Source organism: Apis mellifera, linkage group LG8, assembly GCF_003254395.2.
Source record: "Apis mellifera strain DH4 linkage group LG8, Amel_HAv3.1, whole genome shotgun sequence".
In the NCBI taxonomy this organism is placed as follows: Eukaryota; Metazoa; Arthropoda; class Insecta; order Hymenoptera; family Apidae; genus Apis; species Apis mellifera.
The window spans coordinates 6,870,143-6,892,559 of record NC_037645.1 but is presented as its reverse complement, the minus strand read 5'-3'; the positions used below and the strand labels follow the sequence as shown (position 1 = coordinate 6,892,559).

General features: G+C 34.0%; 1 protein-coding gene across 1 annotated transcript in view; it reads left to right on the top strand.

The window, feature by feature from the left end:
- Positions 1 to 71: 71 nt before the first annotated feature.
- LOC412838 (alpha-mannosidase 2) overlaps positions 72 to 22,417 on the top strand; it is a 140,234-nt gene continuing 117,888 nt past the window's right edge. The window contains exon 1 of the mRNA XM_396290.5: positions 72 to 515. The gene's annotated coding sequence lies outside the window, so the exon portion shown is untranslated. The remainder of the gene's footprint in view (positions 516 to 22,417) is intronic.

The window sequence follows — 22,417 nt, the reverse complement described above, 5'->3', positions numbered from 1 at the left end:
GATGGTCGATGGAGGGGCGCGGGTGAACGCGTTCGAACGACAGTCCTTCCGCGGATTGCGGATATTGTGTCGGAAAGCCTCGTGGTGCGGTATCCTTGTTAAATGTTTCTACGATAGAGAGTGGAGCAAAGTGGTGTTTCGTTTTTCCGTTGGGATGAATGGTTCATGTGTCGTTCGTTCGAACTTTTGATCGGAAGGATTCGCTTCACGGTCGTCCATCGTGTTTATAGTGTTTCTCGCGGTAGATTTTCTCGTTCGATTCGTCTCCGTACTTTCGACATATTCCGCGACACCGGTTGTAAGGTTATGTTCGTCCTGTCATATCCGCGTGCTACTCCGTGCGACCGTACTTTTCTTGTGAATTTATCGCGTACAGTGAATACTTCGATGTAGTGTTCATTCTGTGTTATTCGTGAGTGTTCGTTGAGAAGTTTATGCCTGCAAGGACCTGTCGTAACACGTCCAACGATCAAAAGAGGTAATCCACGAACGACGCTACCACGCCTGGAAATTCGGTGAGTAAATGTTTAAAATTTGATTCTATCGTCGATGTTCCTCGTGGCGTCTGATTCTCGCGTGCGTAGACGCTGCGTAATTTACCGTAGTCGATCATTTCTTATTTCTCTCTCTCCTCTTTGCGTCTTTTCTCACAGGAGAGATTATTTATAAACAGTTTTTCTTTATTCGAAAGATAACTTATTTTAATGTTCAATTTGAGAAAGGTCGAGTCGTTGTATCGGTTATTACGTACATACAATTTCGTTATAGATTTCTAATCCGTTTCTAATTGTTTCATTAAAATTCAATTTATATTTGAAATTTTACGCTTCATATTTTTATCTGCAATCGTAATATCGAGATAGAATATTTAAAGTGGTGCACCTTTTGATCAGTATGAAAAAAAGGGTGACAATTATGAATTGATGTAAATGATAAACGGATTGGATTCTTGTGATGACGATCGCAAAGGAAAGAAAAGGCGGAAGTTGATTTCCGGTTTAACTGAGAGATTTATAACGAAGTCAATCATCTTTGCTTGCCCGTTTGGTCTGGTCTTCTCGAGACTTCTCTATTAATTAACTTTTCTGACAAGTTATTAGCGTGACAAGATCAAAGGCGCCACAGTATTACTCTTTTACTCCGTTTTTTCTATTCGTCTCGCACTTTCGCTCCCTTTAGATCGTCGAACCGTGGCGTGTAATTAAGACGGTCATCGCGTGCTTAGGTGTTTGCGTTAATTATCTTGTTTACAAAACCGCGTTGGAAAACCATGTTACGAGAACGAAGAATTCGAATCCTCTTGAAAACAACCCGCTCATTACCATGTATATTAAATATTGAATATTAAATGTGTGTGATGTATGTATCATATTTCACAGTATTCTTGTAAACAGTACATCATCCGTATGTAATGTCTGAAAAACATTTCAAACAAAATGGCGACTTATTCGTTGAATTGAATTGTCCGCTTGTCATTTTTCCGCGTGTATTCAAAAATTCTGCCAATTTAATAGCGAAATGAGCTTAAAGAGGATGAAAGAATCTAAAGAGTTGAATTTTTCGTTAAGCAGCTTATCAAAAGGAATGTTTGCACGTATACTATCGGTGTGGAGCGTCTTTGTACCGCTAGGAAATTGTTCAAGTGGCCTCTTTTGTCAAAAGTTCCCTGCTGGTTGTGGCCACCTGCGCTTCTCTCGATACCTTTGGTTTGGGTGCATACTGCTTGCGTTTTGCACGCAGTCTTGCATTTTCTTCCACCGGTTTGCTCCGCACCTGTCTTTAACTTAGCATTTTTCGTGACGTGATTGATTTGTGGAGGGAGAGTTGTAACGTATTATCTTGAAATAAAATTTTTAATATATATATATATATATATTTAATGGAAATTTAAAGCATATAACATGAAAAAAAAAGTAAGAATTGGAACATGTGATGATATTTTTAAAATATTTAACTATTGATTGTTAGATTAAGGCAAAATAAATATTAATTATATTCAAATAAATCTCTCACACTATAATATCGTGATTATGATAAAAACTTTCCCGAAACATGAATACATTTTAAATATAGTTGTGGTCGATGCGGTTTACCACAGCTAACTCTAAAGAGAAATGAAAATGCAAAAATAATCGTCGGCAATAAAATATTCGTTTGTCAATGCGTTTAACGTTACGATATAAAAAGTCCGTTCGGATGTGGGATAACTGTTTCACAGCTGGGAGAATTCGTCGTTTTCGTCGCCAGGGAACGGAAAGTTCCACGTATGGAAGATGGACGAGGGAAGGGGGGGGGGAGTTGGGATAAAACGTAATATCGTCCCGCCAATGTAACACGCAGGTTCGTCGTGTTTGTTTTGAAACGCGTACACGTGGTCCAGCCGTTTTCGCGCTTAGAAACTGGATTCTCGCTCGTGTGGTGCGAGAGAAAGAGCTGAGTATAGGCGAGGCGGTGCGAGCGAGAGAAACTGGTCATTGATGAGAGCGAGAACGCGGGAAAGTGAGAAGGAACGAGAGCGAACGAGCGAGCGGGCGAGCGAGATGGGGGGATGTGTAAAGAGAAAGGGAGAGAGAGAGAGAGATGGGGAAGAAGTAACGGTGGGTAAGAGGGAGAAAGAATCTTACTGCGTGGGAATATAGTATTGATCACAAGTTTGAGGCCACGTTTGGCGAACGGGTCGCGGGATATTTTCATAGTGATTTAATAGTCGCTGTTATTACCGTGGAACCGATCGTTGTATATTTAGTATGAATGAATTGCGGTTTACGTATGAATTGTGGCCAGATGTACGCGCGAGATTTTACGTACAAAATTACGAACGATTGTTAAACTGTGATAATTTTCTACCGTAACTGGTCCGCTTTATTATTCATGATTTAAATTATATTTTATACTCGTGCTAATTATAATTTCGTACGTAGATAGTTACTAGTGTGAACGGAATATAAATTACGTTACGAGTAATGGGGATAATGGCGTATAATATTATTGGCGCAGTATCAATATTTAACCCGCTTTAAGTTTACTTGTTATATGCTATAAATTTCACCGTTATTTTTTAAACATATTTCAATGATATTTTTAATCACGATATTGAAAATATTGAAAGAAAACCGTTGTTTCTTCTTCTAGAAAGATCTCGCTACTACTTCAACATCAAAGATCCATCGATTAGTGTTCGGTGAAACGGTACGCGGCGACCAATTCTCTTTATTTTTTTCCTTCATAAAAGGTCATTAAGCAATTACACGAGCGTCTGGGTCCGGCCATAGCGTGAATAGATAATTACACGCATACAAAGTTGCTTCATTAAATTGGATTCATACACGAGCCACGTATCCTCTGGCTTTAATTCACCTTATTTCGTTCCAGCCGGTTTTTCCCTCCTCTTTTTAACGAGACACACGGTCATCGGTGTCGCTGCCAAGTCACACATCGCGGACCCAGCCGGAATAACATCCGTGGCATCCTCGCCTCTGCCCATTTTCCACGATGAGAAGTCTCGTTTTAAAAAACAAATCCTCTCGAGCTTAATCTTTTCACTTTTCGAGGGGCCGATTATCACTAGCTAATTGGTTTGATATTACAGGAATAGAGATCCCAGAGTTTCCATGAATACGGATATCAAACAATATGGATTTTCATAGTTAGATGTTACGTTTTCTTTGGAATTGCAAGAGCAATTTTTTTCGTGCGCCATTTTTATATAGAAAAAATTAAACTTAGACCCCTTTATTTTCCTCTCTCCTGTTAATTTAACAATTTTTTTTTATCTGTCCCGTGAAAAAGCAATAAAATAAAATATCGTTGAGGGGATGAAAATTATCAATTTCACTTCGCTAAGTTGTAAGTTAAATCGGCCACGGGATACCAAATAATAATTTGACGAGAAAATAAACCATCTTTAAATTCTCTCTTAAGCGAAAAACCTTGGTTATTAACGCGAGGATTAATCTAGAAACTTAATTCCAGAGACCTAACCCCATCCCTCCCTCCCTCCGTTTCAATTTAGCTTCAGATTTGCACGTATAATATTCTTGAAGATTAAGTTCGATAAACAAGTTTTTAAATTTCCTCTTAAGAAGGAAAAATTCGAATAAACAACAATCCATTTTGAAAAGTTCTCAAGTTCTTAAAACTTGTATTTGTATATTCCATCGTACATTAACATGTACAAGAGTTAATCCAAAAGCAACGGAGTCTATTCAGAACGTGTATCAGAACGTCGATCTTCGTGGCACGACTAATTGTTTTAACCGGACATGAGGGGGGGATGGAGGCGATTAGATCTCCTAGAGATGGTTCGAAACGAGTCCACTGGACAATGATTCCTAGATGGAAGTCGCTTCGTTGTAATCTCGAAACGTTTAATTTCCCGGACTCTCGTTAAAACGATCCGGTTTTCGCGGCTGAAAATAACGAGATCTTTAATTGTCTCGTCTAACGAGAGGCTGGCTGTCACGCTGTTGTGCGTTTACGCCTCTTCTACCTGTTCTCCCCTTCTTAGTTTCACGTGTATTTCGTTTTACCGAGTAAATTTTTCATTTTGTTTATAAAAAAAAAAAAGATTCATTTCGATCGGTCATTTTGTCCAAAAAGGAGAAAATAAAAGAAGTTTTATCAAATATCCAAAGTGAATGGGACAAAAAAAATATATACATTTCTATTAATCTTTTGAAACGAGACTCTATAAACACTTTAATATAATTTTTAGTTTACTTGTTTCATAGAAATTTGTCGTGCAGAATCGAATGCATTTTGAATATTTTTATTTCTTTTTATCAAGAGGCATTCGAGTCGAAAGTTTAAGAAAGAAAAAAAAAACGTCATCCAATGTATAATTATCATTAAAAAAGTAAAAAATTTCATACGTTAGATCGAATCGAATGAATTCGTCGGAGAGGAGAGGAAAGAGTGCGTTTATCTTTAAAGAAAAAAAAAAAAAAAATTATCGAGAAGTTACACACACGTGTATATATATATATATATATATATATATATATATATATATATATATATATATATATATATGTATGGATGGATGGAGAAAAATTAAAGATCAGATCATTTGATTAAAAATGGCGATTTTATGATAATATGCGTGGCCTTTGGAATTTTTTTCTCTCTCTCTCTCTCTCTCTTTCACGTTGAATCTTCGTATCGCCACGGGGACCGATCTTGATCTCGTATACCATTTACTGCCATGGTATAATTACGCAATCGATCCGGGTGAAAGCGATTTCGTACTTGGCCTGTGGGGATGATGCGAATGATAGATAAGTCCTGCTCTCTCTCCCCCCCTCCCCTCCCCCTCTCTCTCCCAATTTTGCTGTCCTCTTTCTCTTATTCACATTTGATTAATATATCTACGATAGATAAAGGAATCATTATTCCTGTTTAAGAATGAAACTCTCGAGATTTGAGAATTTTGAGAACTTTGAGAAGTTTGAGAATTTTGAGAATTTTGAGGATTTCGAGAAGTTTGAAGATTTTAAGGATTTCGAGGATTTTGAAAAGTTTAAGGATTTCGAGAATTTTGAGAACTTTAAGGATTTCGAGGATTTTGAAAAGTTTGAGAATTTCAAGAATTTTGAAAACTTTGAAGATTTCGAGAATTTTGAGGATTTCGAGAATTTTGAGAAGTTTGAGAATTTCGAGAATTTCGAGAATTTTGAGGATTTCGAAGATTTTGAGAATTTTGAAAATTTTAAGGATTTTGAGGATTTTGAGAAGTTTAAGAATTTTGAGGATTTTGAGAAGTTTGAAGATTTTGAGAACTTTGAGGATTTCGAGGATTTTGAGAAGTTTGAGAATTTCGAAAATTTTGAGAATTTTGAGGATTTCAAGGATTTTAAGGATTTCAAGTATTTTGAGAAGTTTGAAAATTTCGAGAATGAAATTCTCGCGAAAAAGTTGCGCGTGAAAAGTTATTTTTCGCGTTAGACAAGAGGAAAATTATATCGAATAAGGTTAGAAAAGCTTGGAGAGTTTTAAATGGAGTTTCGAATTTTTAGCGAATGTAGATGTATTCGAGAGTAAAACTTTCGATAAAATTGATTTGTCAGTAATGGGGCAGAGAGGCGAGAGTGAAAGTCCGGGTTGTCGAAATAAAATAAATACTCGGGGAGTTCTACTTTCGAATATAATTCGCATTCTGTGAATGTTTCAATCGATAAAACGTTCGTTCGTGGCAAGTAAGAGAATTCCCTGGAGAATTACAGTCGAGTAATTTTTGGTTAATGGATAGATTGGAGTGACTGTCCAATATTAACTTTCATAGTGAAAGTTACTTACATTTCTTCTGCATTTCAGTGCAAATATCTTCGGAAGTGTGGAACTTCTTGTAAATTGTCGAGGGGAGACTTATTTTTCGCTAATGGACACTGCATCGAGAGCAGAAATACTCGAGGCTAATTGCTACTCTCAACTCTCAATGTCTATCAAACGAGAAACAACATTATAGAAATCGATTCTCCGATGTATTCGCACCTTTAAAATGCAAAAAGATACTTGATGACGACAACGCAATGATTTGGATACTAATCTCAATATCCACACGACAATAACTTTCAATTTCATTCTCGATATAAGTATTCGTATATTAATAAGAAGTAACTTGAGATTCAAATATATCATCTAAAATGCAGAAGAATATACAATAACAATAGTTTAATAATTTTGACAATTGTTATACTCAATGTAGTGTCCACAACTTTAAAAAATTTAAAATGCAACTTTAAAATGTAGAAGAGTATACAATGATAATTCAGATTTGGACAACTATTATACATAACATAATATTGGAGATAATTTTCGAGAGCAACTCTAAAATATATTCTCATCTGAAATGCAGAAGAATATACAATGATAGTTCAATGATTTGAGTAACTGTTATACTCAACATGGTGTCCATAAAAAGTTTCATTCTCATTTAAAATTTCAGAAGAGTATACGATAGTCAATGATTTGGACAATTCAACATAGTGTCCATAAAAAATTTCACTCTCAAACGTATTCTCAATACGAATATTCAAACATAACCATTAATAAGAAATAACTTTGGAGAGCAACCTAGAAAATTTCACTCTCAAATATATTCTCACCTAAAATACAAAAGAATATGCAACAATTGGATTATTATTATACTCAATTATAGTATTCAACTTACTCTCAAATATATATATAGTTCAATGATTCAAAATTTGGACAACTGTTATACTGAGTATGACATCAACTCTAAAAAATTTCTCAAACTTTCAAACGTATTCTTAATACATAATACGAATATTCAAACAATCATCAATAAGAGATAACTTTCGAGAGAAAATTTCACTCTCAAATACATTCTCATCTAAAATACAAAAGAACATGCAACGATATTAATTGGATTATTATTATATTCAATTTAGAAAATTTTTCAAATAATATATACAGTTGAACGATTTGACTAATTGTTATACCGAACGTGGCCCTCAACTCTAAAAAAATTTCACTCCTTTATTCTAATCTAAAGTGCACGATTCGAAGGAGGTCCAAGGATAAAGGATTGGCTGCGAAAGAGGCCGAGCGCATTCCCCGCATTCGCCGTTTAAAATTCCTCCGGCCAACGATCCGATCCCGAAGGTCGATCAGAGCCGGTCGTCCTTGTCCATCCATCCCGGTCCACGGACGGCTCGTTTCTCGCCCCAAAAATGAAGCTTTCTCGTTTCCGGGTCCGGAAAATTACCCTTCTTCCTGGCCTCGCTTCGATTCCTCCTCGAGCCGAGCATAAAACCTCTTCCTGGAGGGGGGAGGGTGTTAACCCTTCGCTCGCCGACACTTGTGCCAATTTCGCGCGCGGTCTATCCTGTAAATGTTAAAATTGCGAGGGGATCGATTCGTCGCTGACCCTCAGGGCCCCTTTTTTCTCTCACCGATCGATTCTTGTTGTACTAGAGAAATTTTCTTGAATGGAAAGATATCTTCCAATTTCGTTTAGCGCGTCTAATATACTTTTTTACACGAAGAACGTATCATTCTCTGAAAGCGAGTTACGTAATTTAAGAATCTGTTCAACTTAAACATTTCGGTCGATAAAATCGATCAAGAACGATTACGAACGCTGTTTTACCATGGGAGAACGTTGAATTTCCTTAAAGTGTCCTCACGATACGATTTCAAACGATATGAATCCAATACGCGTGATCATACAATCGCACGTTAATAAATTATATCGAAATCGTTATTACAAATCGTTCGATTTCCTCTCAATTTTATTAATTCGGATCGTTCGTAATCGAACGTTAACAGGAAAAGAGGTGGCAAAGAACGCATCGCTGTATGCGTTTCGCGACCTTCCAGTCTGGAGGAGTCGTAGCTGTCGGATATCATCGAGATATCGCCTAGCAACGAAAGCTGATAGCTGGTAGTGAATCGATAGTCGGCCTGTGTAACGCAATATATTGGATGGCACTCCTCGGCCTATGCTTGCTCTATCATTTAGCCTGTCTCTCTCCCTCCCTCTCTCCCTCTTTCTCTCTCTCTCTCTCCCCCTTCATATACACGATGGATTCTGTGTACGCTCCCTCCACCCTTGAGCAAATACACACGTTTATTCCGGTGTGCGCACGTGTCCACGCGTTAGACACGCGCACGTGTGTGGGTGCACGCGTGCAAATTGGCGCGTAGGCGTGAAAAGTCGACCAACGATCGCCGCTCCTCGAAAATTGCGCCCGGTTTTTTCGTCGAGCTAAAAGCTTCCTTTTCTCCTCCTCCCTTCTTCAACCGATATTCGCTCGAATTTTTTTAAGAAGCGAGATTTTAAAATAGTTTTAGACAGAAATTGGTTTTTTATTTCGTTTGTTGGCCACGAAGGGGACAGCGGTGTACGATTTGGTGAGTGATTTTGGAAGAAAAGGAAAATGGGTGGGGTAATTGGATATTTTCTTAAATTGTTTAAACTCGTTTCGAAATGATAATAGAAAGGAAAAAATTCGTAAGATTATTATTCGGGATAACGGTTTTTGTACTCTAAAGGGAGGGATGTAATCCAATCTTGGAAAGTATAATTTGAAATTTTCTTGAGAGTTACTCTTCGTGCGCGATTTTGCAAATATTCGCGATGATGCACGAAAAACTTTCAATCTTATGTATTTCTTGATGAAAAGGGAAGTGAAATTTCGTAATCACCAGCACGAAAGGATAATTTAAAATTTTCGTAAATATTTTTTTTTTTTTTAGAATAATAATATCGATTGAATTTGTGATTTATCATCTTTACATTTAATATTTTTTATAATATATTAATTGAATTAAATAGAGCTTCTTTTGATTTTTAACTAAAAGTGAATTTGTTTCTGTTTAACATTGAATATTACGGAAAAAGTATTACATTTATAAGATTAATTTTAAGTTTATTACTTTTCGAACTTGATTAATTAAATTCATCATAGTCTATTTAATTCACACTTGTTTAATTTATCCCGGTTCGAGGAAATTTTACCACGATACGATAAATTATTGCCAATTATTCCCAGAACGTGGAAATTCCGAAAATATTTAAACCAGCTTGGATCAACAAATTCTCGATTGAACAAATTCTTGTAGTTAACGAATCTCTGCAACTTTCTGCAAAAAATACTTCAAATTTTAATTTTTTTTAATTTCAACAACATCGAAATCCTTCCTCAAATTTCAAAAAAATAACGCTCCGTGAAAAATAACTTTGGAAAGTTTTTCGACAGCGATCGATGGATCACTGAACGTTTCCTTCCTTTCTTTCTCGCGGAAGAAAAATGGCGGCGGAGTATTTGGAGGAAAATCCCAATCGAATCCTGTGTCTCGCGCGATTCTATAATTGACAGATATATCTCGACTCGAGGGAATTTTGGGGGAAGGGGCGGAGGAGGGCTGTTTGCACGAGAGCCATACTTTGTTTTTCGGCAACGAATGGCCGCAATCTGGAAAATAAACAGCTGGCATCGATCCCTCCCCCGCAGATTTTTATCCTCCCCCCAAAGGAGGAGGAATCCGTGTGGTCGAGATGGATGGTGGTCTCAAAATTTTCCACCGCTCGAATTAAGAATCGTGGCTAACCTCTCGAATATATATATATTTCGTTCGTGTAAATAAAATATTAAGAGTCTTATTATTAATAAAGTATTAATTAATAGTAAGAATTAAGAATCGTGTATAAAATATTAAGAATCTCTTAATAAATTTATTAATTAATAATAAGAATTAAGAATCGAAGTTAACCTCTCCAATATATATATCATTTGTGTATAAAATATTAAGAATCTTATTATTAATAATAAGAATTAAGAATCGTGGTTAACCTCTCGATATATATGTATATATATATCGTTTGTGTATAAAATATTAAGAATCTTATTATTAATAAAATATTAATTAATAATAAGAATTAAGAATCATGTATAAAATATTAAGAATCTTATTATTAATAAAATATTAATAATAAGAATTAAGAATCGTGTATAAAATATTAAGAATCTTATTATTAATAAAATATTATTATTAATTAATAATAAGAATTAAGAATTGAGGTTAACTTCTCGAATATATATATATATATATCGTTTGTGTATAAAATATTAAGAATCTTATTATTAATAAAATATTAATAAGAATTAAGAATCGTATATAAAATATTAAGAATCTTATTATTAATAAAATATTAATTAATAATAAGAATTAAGAATGGAGATTAACTTCTCGAATATTTATCGTTCGTGCATAATCGGAAATTGGAGTTTTATTATTGGTTGAAGAAGAGCGATGATATTGTTGGATATATTATTATTATTATTATATAGTAGATTTTTAATAGAAATTTTTAAGTATTTTGGTAATTTTTAAGTATTCTGGAAGTCTGGAACCCGATTTCAATAAGCGATGATTTATATTGGAGAGATAAGTAGATAATATTCGAAAGGAGGAATAATTATTTATTTATTAGTTTATTCGCGATATTTTGCCCGATAAATATTCAATATTAACAAGTTGCTTCGAACTTTAATTTATTAATTTCTTGTTATAGAAATGTAATTACACATGTCCAATTATTTTTATAATTTCCCTTTAATCTCCGCGATCTACCGCACGTTTTAATTACCTATAATTATAACCTTTATAATTGCTAATAATTCCACCGTTGACGCTATAATTATTCGTAGATTATAATTATCATACCGATTAACGCAACGATTAATATTTAAATCCGCACCTTTTTCAACGGTTTCAGACTCAATCAAGATCATTTTGCGGATTTCATTCCATTTTGCATTAACATTAAAACTTTCCCTTTTCTCTTTTCCATTCGTTTATTATTTCCTTTCCGAAGGAAAGAAGAATCTCTCCCTTATTCCCTATCGAGAATGAAACTTCGAGGAAACGAAGTTATGGTCGCATGTAAATTTCCTCCTAGCACTTTCGTGGAATAGATTTCTATTTCGAATAGAAAGATCGTGGAAACTACTGCTAAAAAAAAAAAAAAAAATACGTATAACTAGAGATTTCTTCTCCTTTCCTTTCCTCGTCCATTTTCGTATCTCGAAGAATCTTTTCAACCCCATCCCTTGTTATCGTTTATCTTCGAGCCGGTTGCTCGTTAAGATTTCGCGAGGAGAATTGGTTTTTCGCACGGATAATCTGGCATCCCCGAAGAGCGATCAAACAAGAGGTTCTCTTAATTTTTGCGGATATTTTCCCCCCCATTTTTAACCATCTTTCGCAATCTTTTGGCGAGGAAGAAAAACATGACATGCATGGAGGATCTTCGATAGAGAGGATATCGATTTTTTTATTTCATAGAAAACAATTATAAAAATGAAAAAATTCGAAAACAAATTACTAGTACACTAAACGTGGCATCTTAATAGATCCTCGTTATTTTGAAATTTTATTGATTGAAATACGAAAATAAATAAAGAAATCGATATGCATACACATAATATAATAGTTGAAAGAATTCTTCATCTTTTGAAAAAACCCTTCGAACGAATGCAAAGGTATATTCGATATTTCTTATAATTAATCCTCGATCAGCGATGTTCCATTAACGTTCCAGATTGATATTTCACACCGTGTCCCCTCGAAATATGCTTTTTGATCCGAAAGTTGGCGGGAGATCGAGTTGGAAGCGAGTTTCGAGCGTGAAAACTGATATCTTGTTTATCGTGGTTTGTCTGCTCGTAAAGAAGCGACAGGCCGCGCTGTTTTAATCCGCGATAGAGGCGTTATCATTTCGGCAATTAAGGTAAAATTGAGGGAATTTTATCGAGGCCGCTTTTCCCACCACCCAATTCCTTACGTCGTTGAATATTTATCGCTCGTCCGAAGGGAAATTTAATTAAAGCCCTGCCCTCTTCCTCGCTCGAGACGAGGGTCTCCGTTTTAAATTCGCGATGAATTTTATTCCATCGAGAGGGTTGGGGGGAGGGGGAGAAAGATCTGTTTATCGCGTTGCGGACCTCGCTTTTCGCTCGGAAAACCGAGCGAGGCTTTTTAAATAATTCAAAAGATTTTCAGAAGCCTTTTCAGTTTTCGAAGACTTGCCATTCATTCGATGCAATTGTTAATAAATCATTCATTCGAGATTATTAGAAGGAGATTAAGATTTTTGAATCTCATTCGATTCGTTTGTGGTTTGGATCTGAGATTGTTAGGAAATTTTTTGTAGAAGGAAATTGGTGGAGTTAAAACATTGAAGGAAGATTTTCGAATTTTATTGATAGTTTAGAGATTATTAAAAGGATTTTCGAATTAAATGTTTAGATCTGAGATTGTTAGAAATTTTTTTGTAAAAGGAAATTGGTGGAGTTAAAACATTGAACGAAGATTTTCGAATTTTGTTGATAGTTTAGAGATTATTAAAAGTTTTTTCTAAAAGTTGAACAAGGATTTTCGAATTAAATGTTGATAGTTTAGATCTAGGATTGTTAGAAATTTTTTTGTAGAAGGAAATTGGTGAAATTCTTTTCGAATTTTTTCGAAAAGAAGATTTTCGAATTTTGTTCCATATTGATAGTTTAGAGATTATTAAAAGTTGAACAAGGATTTTCAAATTAAATTTTAATAGTTTAGATCTAGAATTGTAAGAAATTTTTTTATAAAAGGAAATTGGTGGAGTTAAAATATCGAACAAAGATTTTTGAATTTTGTTCCATGTTGATAGTTTAGAGATTATTAAAAGTTTTTTGTAGAAATTGAACAAAGATTTTCGAATCTTATTTTTGAATAATTGTTGATACTCAAGATCCAAGAGATTATTAAAAATTTTTCCTACCAAGAAAATTAAAAATAGAATAGTTTAAATGGAGAAGAAAATTTTTCAAAGTTATGAATTGGAAATTGGAAATTCACAGAGGAGATGGATATAAATTTATTTAATTTGAGTTGTCCAATTAATTTTATGAATGATCGTTAGTTTAAATCCATTCGATTAAGCATGATCGATTTATCGTTCTGCGATATCTACTCGATTATGTCAATGTCACTTTGAGCTTATTTAGTTTCAAATGTTAATAATTAAGCGGAATAATTCGATTTGATCTTTGTCCAATTTTCCAAGATTATTCGATTTTTACATTACGTTCATTCTAATCAAACTCTATTTATTTCCATTTTTAAATTAAATAGTTCTATCTGACTATGTCTATTATATCAGCTTCAATCACATCTCTGCTATTATTATCCGAATCTTTCTTTCAATCGAAATCTACACAATTTTATTATTATTATTATTATCATTATTCCATCTCATCTCAATTTCGCTCATTCGAATTTGATCGACCGTTTCGTTCAGATGCGACGAGCTGAAACGAGCGAAAAACTTCTTTATCCGCTTTCACACGAACCGGCCTCCAAATAATACTCCCGTTTCACATATTTTTGTATTTCCGCTGAACAAGATCGTCTCCTCTTTCGGCCTCGAGTTTGTCCCGCCGCCACGAAACGAGATTTCATCATCGCGTCCCGGCGTTAAACCGATTTTCCACGCTTCTTTTATCCGAGCTTTTTGCATCCTGTAAGATCAGATCCCGATTCCTTCGTATTTGTCTTAAACGCTCCGCTTTCGTTTCATTTTTCTTTGATGATTCCTTTCTCCTCCCTTCAGAACACGTTCTTTCGAAAAATAGTTTCGAATATGATTTTGTGGAACGATTTTCAGATTTGGCGATTGACATTATTAATGTGATCGCCATTTAAAAAGACAAACTTTGGTTATGTTAATATTAAGAACGATATAAAAATAATAATGTAATTTGAACATTCTTTTTAACACGCTGTTGAAATGAATCAGTGTAATTATTATTTCTTTTTTTTAAATTTGGCTAATAAAAATGCAAGTATTTTTAATCATTTAATTATGATTAATTATATGACAGTTTAATAAACTAAAATATCTTCCTTCTTCTTTCTAACGTCATCTCTATTATTTTCTGTAGAGATTCTTACCTTTTTTGTAAATATCGAAAAAAAAGATATTTTAGTGAAAGTAATAATTTCAAGAATTAATATTAATAATCGTTTCGCAATTTTCAAAATCCATCCGACTTTTGAATCGAGCAATATAATTTCTCGGTAATGTTTAAAAATTGTTTTAAACGGACGGGAATTTTATTATTTCGACGAGTTGGCGAGGTCGACTGCGTCGAAAGAAGAATTACGAAAAAAGAACTGGTAAATCTTATCTCACGTAGATCGTATTTTATCTAAGGAGAGACGTGAATTTCCAATGTCCCTTTTTCCTTACCAGTCTCGCCCTCTACGGGCACGGGATCTCCTAATAAGCGATACACGGCCGAGGAAGAATAAAACGCGTTCTCCCGCGAGAAATCCATATATGGGCGCGGGTCTAGGTCGTTGCCTCTCCGTTAAATCGCGTACAACACTTCCAAGTATACGTGAAAAAGAATTGGAATTGTCGAGTACGGCCTTCGTTCACGAGGCGAAAGGAAAACGATTGGACGAGAAAAAGGACGGAGAGGACGATTAGGGTCTCTCTCTGTTCTGTCCAGTTTTTTGCCCGAGCGTGTATACATATATATATATATATGGTTGGTCAGAGGAACGTTGTTTCTCGTAGTTGAATGTGTAGCATAGATGTGTACGTACAGATGAACAGGAAAAATAAGCGAAACGACAAAAAAGTTGACATGGTTGGTTGTAGGTATTAGTCGAAAGCAAAATTGCGAGATTTTTGCAACGCAACAGAGATTCCATATAACGATAGTTATTAATCCAACGAACAATTGTATTCGAATTTTCGTATGGATTTGTTTTCTTATTAAAATCGTCACTGGTGATGATAAAATAAAGTAAAAATTACGCAAATGAGCAATATAATTGATCTAATTACGCAACTTTTTTCCTTCGATCTAATTTTCTCGTACGAGATCGAAAAATATAACGTGGCTAGGGAATCGCGCGAGATTTTACCCTCGGTCGGTAAAGTTCGGATCTCGTTCAATAGAAGATTTTAGTAATTTCGATTACCGTTTAAATTAACTTTTTTTTTCGCTTCAAACTCGGTTAAATTCGAAGAAATAAATGATCAATCGTGCGTCTGGGAACGGATGAAGGCTTTCTCTCTCTCTCTCTCTTTTCTTTTTTCATCCTCGTATCTATTTCTCTCTAACCTCTCTTAAAGTATCACGATTCCGTATTATCAAATGAGCTGCGGGGTTAACGAGGGGACCACGGCAGCACGTTTCGAGTGTAATTAATATAATGAACGGCTCGCTTGAACGTTAAAGTAACGCGTTACGGGAAATAATGGACAAGCCAGGAATTTTTCAAAAGGCTGGCACGTAATTGCACGTGAAAACGAACGAATTAGGTTAGGTTATTCTTCGTATCGTATACGTGTCGCGTGTATTTTTCTGGCAACAATGTTTATTCGTTTTAATAAGCGCATCCTGTCCTCCTTTTTTTTTTAATTTTTACAGCATTATCATCATCATTGCGTCTTAATTGGCTTTTTTTTTCTACCGCGTCGTTTGGCCGTCGCGTGTACCAGGCCAGGTCATTAGCGGGCGAATTTGGCTAGTGTTTCTCTCGCGTTGGATTTTGTAACCATGGTTCCCCTACGGTTTCGGATAATTTAGGATAACACTTTATGCGTCTGGGCTTGGTTTATATTTTAAAATTATATTTCATACCGGGGGTTATTTTTATTGCATTTCTTATTCCGCTTTCCATTTATTTCGATTTATTTCCTCTTGTTTTAATTATTAGAGGGGAAATTGTTTGGCTCTCGAGTTTTCAAGTCGAAAGCAAAGCGAAATTATATCTCTGTTATTTTGAGAAATTATTCCGTTACCACACCAGTCAGTTCTTCCTCTTTGCTTAATTCGTTAGTTCGAACGGTGTTGACGAAGGGTTTGAGATAAAAGGAAAAATTCTGTTCTTAATTTACTCTTTGACGAGGTTTAAGAGAAACTAAGAATGAGAGAAGGAAAAGAGAGATTTCAGATTTACTTTGTAAATTATGGTTTCGTTTCTTTTTCTTTCTTTTAAAGTTTGATCTAGCCCTCCCCCCAAAAAAAAGATATACTTATCTTATATCTTCAAATTATTCTCACGTCCCTTTCCACGTCTCTTTTGTTTCCAATTAAACTTTCGAAGAACAATTAAAAAAACTTCAACTGAAAATAAAAAGATGAGAAAGAAAAATTCTATTTTATTTGATAGATTACATCTTAAATAAAATACTCTCGATTCTCTCGGATCAAAGATAAAAAAAAAAATATTTATATTCGAATTATTCCCTTCTCTCTTTGATTAAATTAAAAAATTGAGATTAAAAACAAAATAGATACTATCTTCTTCTTCTTCTCCTCCCTTTTCAAACAATCGAGGAAAGAAGATTAAAGATGTGAATGGAATGAAAACCGAAGTAAACCGAATCAACGATGATCGATACGCTGCCAGTCCCAGCTAATTCCGTTCATGCATATTTATGCGTATACCAGACTACCGGTTAATGATAACGCACGGATGCCAATTATGCCCTTGCGCCGATTCACTCGCCCGTGGCTGATTGCCGCTTCTAGCCTGCAATCTTGTCGCCGATCCAATCCCCCTGTTACGTAAATTCTTTACAAGTTTCCAACGATAACGATCGATCGAGCATACGTTTTTCCCTCAATTCAACCTTATACGCCATATTTTCCCTCCCCCACCCCCCATAATTTTCACTTCTTCCCTCTCGATTATCTTTCAACCCTTTGCTGTCGCCGCCTTACGAAAGAAGTTGAAACACCTATAATTGTAAAAGTGCGTACATGTTTCTTCTTTTTTTTTGTTCATGATGTACAGTAAAAATAATTCAAAGGTTAGGTGATGTGTCGTCTTTTTCATTATTTTGGTGAATTTTCTTCACTTTTCGTTTTTAAAACTTATATCGAAATGTACGATTATATACGATTCCTCTTGTTTTTAGGGAATAGTTTTATCGTTTTGAAAAAATGATCGAGTTTGAATGGTCCAAGTTTTTGATTAGACTTAATTATCATTTTAATCGAATTTCGAATCATTAATTGTGAAATATGAATGATTTTTCTTCACGTTTTTAAAACTTATATCGAAATTATACGATTATATCCTCGTTTAAAAATGATCGAGTTTGAGTGATCCAAGTTTTTGATTAGACTTAATTATCATTTTAATCGAATTTCATTAATTGTGAAATATGAATATGAATGATTTTTCTTCGCGTTTTTAAAACTTATATCGAAATTATACGATTATATCCTCGTTTAAAAATGATCGAGTTTGAGTGATCCAAGTTTTTGATTAGACTTAATTATCATTTTAATCGAATTTCATTAATTGTGAAATATGAATATGAATGATTTTTCTTCGCGTTTTTAAAACTTATATCGAAATTATACGATTATATCCTCATTTAAAAATGATCGAGTTTGAATGATCCAAGTGATCTATTTTTTGATTAGACTTAATTATCATTTTAATCGAATTTCGAATCATTAATTGATGAAATATGAATAACGAACTACTAGAAAATATAGTAACTCGTTTCACAAAAAAAGAAAGAGAGAAATTTCTCTGAATTTCGTTTCGATTAATTGTAGTTGAGAATTGTATATATAAAAAAAAAATTTGTACTGCAAAATCACTAGAATTACGTCTCCAACGAATTTTTATAAAATCTTCTTACGCAACAATCTATCGTCATCACGTCGATCGTCGGATTAATCATCGAAACGAAACGAGTTTTCCGCATTTCTATGTATATTACATTACGTTTCAAAAAATAAACTCGATACTCAAGGGGAGGGGGAGGGGAGAAAAAAAAATCATTTGCATAAAAATGCGCACACAGGACACAAGGATATATTTGCATAAATATCCGCGGAACGTGCGTGTCACGGTCTTAAGAGTCGTCGCTCGTGCGACGATAATCCGTGGGATCAGGCCGAGCGTCATCTTGGTAGGGATTGGATCGCGGGGAGAAATCAAAAGTCACCAGGAATGGGTGAGAAAGGGAGGGGAGGGGGAGAGATAACCAGGAGGGTTGCCAACCCCGCGATCCCTCCCTTGGGGAAAGGACGTAGCCGGAAACGATTATCCGGAACAGGCCAGCTTGGCTTAGGGCCCTACAACGCCCACTCTTGTCAATTATCGTTTCAAAGATCTCTTTCTTTTTCCCTCCTCCTCCTTCTCCTCCTCTCCCCGTTTGCCAATCCAACGAGGGCGCGATTCTCCATGTCTCTCTCCTTGAATTTTTCTCTCTTCCTTTTATTTAAACGTTTCTGGATGTTTTTTTTTAATTAATTTGTTCTTTGAAGAGGATCGATTTTTTAATTTTATGTAATCTCGATTTGTTCCAAACTCTCAAGATTTTATTTCAGTTTCTACTACTTTGGCAATTCCATTTTTTTGAGGCTCTCAAAATTTTATTTCAGTTTTGGCAGTTCCATTTTTTTGAATGAAGTTTTCACTTTTATCGAGTATTTGATTTTTTTTTTTAATTAATTTGTTTTTTGAAGAGGATTTTAATTTTATGCAGTCTCGATCCGCTCCAGGCTCTCAAGATTTTATTTCATTTCAATTATTTTGGGGGTTCCATTTTTTGGATGAATGAAGTTTTTATTCACTTTTATCGAGTATTTTGGGGTTTTTTTTAGGAATTTTTTTTAAGTAATTTGTTTTTTGAAGAGGATTGAAGAGGTTCGATTTTTTTTAATTTTATGTATCTCGATTCGCTCCAAACTCTCAAGATTTTATTTCATTTCAATTATTTTGGGGGTTTCATTTTTTTGAACAAATGAAGTTTTTATTCACTTTTATCGAGTATTTTGGGTTTTTTTTTTTTTAGGAATTTTTTTTAAGTAATTTGTTTTTTAAAGAGGATCGAAGAGGATCGACTTTTTAATTTTATGCAATCTCGATCCGCTCCAGGCTCTCAAGATTTTATTTCAGTTTTAGCGGTTCCATTTTTTTGAATGAAGTTTTTACTTTTATCGAGTATTTGATTTTTTTTTTAGGAATTTTTTTTAATTAATTTGTTTTTTGAAGAGAATTTTAATTTTATGCAGTCTCGATCCGCTCCAGGCTCTCAAGATTTTATTTCATTTCAATTATTTTGGGGGTTCCATTTTTTTGAATGAATGAAATTTTTATTCACTTTTATCGAGTATTTGGTTCTTTTTTTTTGGTTTTGTGTTTCAACGCGCATTTAATTTGTGTTCATCGGTTGATTCGGATTGTATTTTTGTTATTTTTGTACAAGATTCGTTCTTATATTCGTTGTTGTTGATTATTGGTCAATGTCTAAATTTTAGATCGTGCTATTTCTAAGCGTTTCGATTAATTTTATTCGGATTACTCAATGTCTTCTTCATCATCACTCATTTACATCCATTCTCACTTATTTATTTATGTTATTATTTTTGTTCTATAGAATTTCTATAATTAACTCCATCGTATCTCAGTTTCTCTGATTTTTTAAAATTCGAGAATTCAATTTTTAAATTCCATTCTCTATGATTATAATAATTTCTACATTTGCATGTATGTTTGTAAAGGATCACAAAAACACTCTATCGAATCTCGAACGAATAATTAACTCCATTGTATCTTAGTTTCTCTGATTTTTCAAAATTTTATTCAATTTTTAAATTCCATCAATCTATCCTCTATGATTATAATTCCTACATTTGCACATATATTTGTAGAGGATTACGAAAATACTCTATTGAATCTCGATGAATTAATTCCATCGAATCTCAATTTCTCTAATTTTTCAAAATTCGAGAATTCAATTTTCAATTTCCATCCTCTATGATTATAATAATTCCTACATTTGTACGTATATTTGTAGAGGATCATAAAAACACTCTATCGAATAATTAACTCCATCGTATCTCAATTTCTCTAATTTTTCAAAATTTCACTTAATTTTCAAATTCCACCAATCCATCCTCTATGATTATAATTCTTTATGAATCTCAATTTTTCCAATTTTTTTCAAAATTCGAGAATTCAATTTTCAAATTCCATCAATCCATCAATTTTCTATGATTATAATAATATATTATTATAATTTCTATGATTATAATAATACATTTGCATGTATATTTGTAGAGGATTACAAAAACACTCTAATTTTTCAAAATTTCATTCAATTTTTAAATTCCATCAATCTATCCTCTATGATTATAATTCCTACATTTGCACATATATTTGTAGAGGATTACAAAAACACTCTATTGAATCTCGATGAATTAATTCCATCGAATCTCAATTTCTCTAATTTTTCAAAATTCGAGAATTCAATTTTCAATTTCCATTCTCTATGATTATAATAATTCCTACATTTGCACGTATGTTTGTAGAGGATCATAAGAACACTCTATCGAATAATTAACTCCATCGTATCTCAATTTCTCTAATTTTTCAAAATTCTCTACGATTATAATTCTTTACGAATCTCAATTTCTCTAATTTTTTTCAAAATTCGAGAATTCAATTTTCCACCATTCCAACCAATCTATGCTTTCTATAATTATATCCAATTTTTGAAAATTCAATCTTGCAAATAATCGACCAATCGAACCGATTGCAATTCCCTACATTTGTACGTATATCTGCAGAGGATCGCGAAAACACTCGATGGGGGATCAATGTCTTCTCCGAGCAGGAGAGGAGGCGTCTGACCACGTAGACGAGGGAGATCCGGCGATTGTTGGCCACGGTTTCGAGAAAGAGAGAAATATATATATATATATACATATATAGAGAAATATAGGTCCGCATTAAAATTCAAATATCACAGTCGAGGAGGAGAGCTCTCTCCGCTTTGAGCATGCCGGGCCAATATGAATACATTACAACGTGTTTGCATCGAGCCCCCGGCTCCATAATGCCTTCTATTAGAATCATGCTGGCGCATTTTAATACGAGAACACCCGGTCTTCCTTCGCGTTGCAAATTGCCGGCTCCCTTCCAAATATCGGACGATCGAACCGTTTTCAACGAATTTCTCTAAAGCTGTTTTCCTCGTGTCTGTCATCGTTTTGATCGAAATTAAGAATATATTCAACGAGGAGGATTAAACGTTTTCGCGTTGCGTAACTGCGAATCGTATTTTATTATTGTTTGTCACGTGTATTAATAATCCAAAATGACGAATTGCATCGATGCATTGGCGTAGAATTCAGAGAATGGAACGAACACAAAAATATTTTTCTGTATATATATCTCGTTAATTATGATTTATACAGACAATTTAATTTGTATTCGAGTTAAGGTAATAATAATTGTATGTACGAATGAGTTAGATGAAATGAAAATAATTTTGTTAAAACGATTTTCAATATTTAAATTATATATCTTTTAATTATATTGTTATTGTGACTACGTAATGATAGTTGTAATATAGAGATTGGTATATAATGATTCACAGATTGGTGGAAAATATATTTTTGAACAAGGAAAACAAGTCATTTAAAGGATATTTTATTGTGGTAAAGTAACAATTAAGTGTGATAATGATAATGATGATGATTATCGATGATCACTCATTTGTTCTTCTTTGAAATAAGAAAGAGAGGCATATTTCTTTAAGATATGAATAATAAATAAGCAACTATTTTCAATCTTGCCTCGATTCTTCAAAAAGAATCAAAAGAGAGGAGGAGGAAGAAAATAAATTTCAACGATTAAATTTAACCGATGTAATTTTAGAATCGACTAAAATTCATATTCCAATTCCATAGGATAAGATAATTTACGTTATTCGTAACATTAAACCGATTCAATTCAATTTCAAACTTTGCCTCTCCCAAAATAAGAAGAAGAAGAAGAAGAATAAACAAGAAGATAAATCAAAATTAATTAAATAAATGTTATTTTAGAATCGTGTTAAAATTCACGTTCCAGCTTCAAA